The following is a 2,465-nucleotide window of genomic DNA, read 5'->3' on the forward strand; positions in this document are numbered from 1 at the left end:
GACACTCCATAACTTGATGCATATTTTTATGACCCGTTTTACGATCGCATGCGCTTCTTTAACTTAATAAAGCAACATTGAAAAATTAAATTAAAAAATATTTTAAATCTCTGAGCAAAAGAGCATTAACGATTTAATTAAAAAGTTACTGGTGGTTTAGCGAAATATTTTTTATTTCCCAAAATTAAATTAAGGTCGTTTAGCAAACTAATTTAGCAAAATGTAGTCATCTCCTCGTTGTATTCTTATTCATACCTGTTGGTGCATACGGCACTGTGTTTATTTACTTACAGCAGAATGTCTCAGGCAAGAACGGTTTAAGGTCAATTCGTTCTACGGCAGCGCTACGCTTAAGCGGCGCAACACGACAAAATTTTCTATGGAGTGCCGCGTACGGTACAATATGTTTCATACAAAATAGTGAAAATCGTATTATGTGTTGCCGCACTAAAACGTTTTGACCATCAAACTCTTCCTTCCCATCGGCTTCTTGGTGTAATGGACAACGCGTTTGCCTACCATGCAAGAGGTCTCGGGCTCGATTCCCGATATGATTGATATGAATTTTTTATTTTATAAAAAAAATAACACTTGAATATTTTATAGTCCTTGGACTGGTACCTGGCGGCCTCCGTGGTGTAGTGGTCAAGACGCTTGACTCACACGCGGAAGGTTCCGGGTTCGATTCCCGGTGAGAACACAAAAAAAAATAAAAATGTGATTTTTCTCAAGCTGGGTGCTCTATGATGTAATTCACCACTGTAATTAGGCCTTCTGGCCTTTATGGTGCAAATGTAAATGTAAAAATGTAAAAATATCTGATCATCTTACCTTTATGTATTAAAAAAAAAAACTTTATAGTTTTTATGTAGTATATAATAATCACTGTATAAATAAAATAGAATAGAATTCATCAGTTAATTAAACCTTGATTAAGAAGCTTGTGTAGTTCTGAAACCAGTCGGTATAAAAAAAGGCGTTAAAATCAAGTGTGTTTTAAAAAATTATGATTAAATTAGAGAACATTTTAGAGAAGGTAATATGTAAGTCTAGGCATTAACAGGGCTTATGACCGGTTATTGACTGCTTGAAGTAGCCACTTTACACACTATATAATATTCACTATTCTGCCCATGTTTGAACATTAATATTTCTTATATTTTTCCATCTGTTGATTTGATTTGATTTATTTGATATAATTTAATTTGTTTTTGCACCACAACAGGCCAGGAGGCCCAGTTATAGTGGTGAGTTACATCACAGAATACCCAGGCTTAGGGAAAATCATATTGTAATTTTTGTGTTCTCACCGGGAATCGAACCCGAAACCTTCTATGCGCGAGTCAAGCGTCTCGACCACTATACTACGGAGGCCGCCAGAAGAAGTGAAGTTAAAGAGCTGAGACCTTTATTGTTATAAAGAAATTTATCTGTTCGAATTATTTCACATAATTGACAACGCCGGCTAACAATTTTCCAATTTTTAAGTTTTTTTTGGACCAGTTGGTAAAGTGGCGACTTGAACCAGCCAATGACAGGTATTTAGCCTTGTAAATGTCTAGACTTCAAAATTTCCTTCTCAAAAATATTTTCTATTCCTGTTGTAATTTTGGGGTGAAATCCAGTCTTTTGTCTGCAAACATTTGGACAAACTCAACATATTGTAATGACCAAAAGACTTGACTTATCAGCTCCATAGGTACAATGTTATATTTTGTAATCACTGTTTAAATAAGGGAAACTTGAGAAAGTTGACAACTTTAAATACTTGGAAGTTCATATAACTGAGGATGGAAGCATGTACAAAAAGCTCGCGACCCGCTTAGAAATTGCTGAAGCAACTTTTAACATGATACGTGTTGTCAAGAACTCTAGTCTATACTCGCTCAAAACAAAATGAGTTTTATTCGATTCTTGTATAATTCTAGTACTTCTATATGGGTGAAAATTTTAACACCTTACCAAAGCTCAAAACACCAAACGTATGTGCAGAGTTTTTAGAGTAAGTGCTTGAGAAGAGTATAATGTATAAAGTGGTTTGATTTTATAACTAACATTGAAGTCCGAGATCGGACGCAGCAGCCTCCTAAATCGAGCGTCTTAAGGATGCGGCAGTGGTCCTTGCTTGGACACGTGCTGCGCATGCCTCAGGAGAAGCCTGCGGCCTCACGCTGTCCTAAAAGGCCGTCGATGACGATCTTTCGACTTTATTCGGTGGAACTAAGAGACGCTGGATTGACATGAGAGGAGGCAAGAGTGCTGGCTGGAAATAGGGTCTCCTGTAGGCATTTAGTGATGTCCACATACTCCACTTAGGAGCGGATGAGGAAAAGAAGAAGGAGAAGTAAAAATAAAATAGGATAAAATTCATCAATTAATTATACTTTGATAAAGAAGCTTGTATAAATCTGAAACCGATCAGTAGAATAGACAAGTGGTTAAAAACAAAGTTGTTTTATGTTTAA

Source organism: Micrasema longulum, unplaced genomic scaffold (genome assembly GCF_059751315.1).
Source record: "Micrasema longulum isolate JH-2025_06_02 unplaced genomic scaffold, ASM5975131v1 h1tg000830l, whole genome shotgun sequence".
In the NCBI taxonomy this organism is placed as follows: domain Eukaryota; kingdom Metazoa; phylum Arthropoda; class Insecta; order Trichoptera; family Brachycentridae; genus Micrasema; species Micrasema longulum.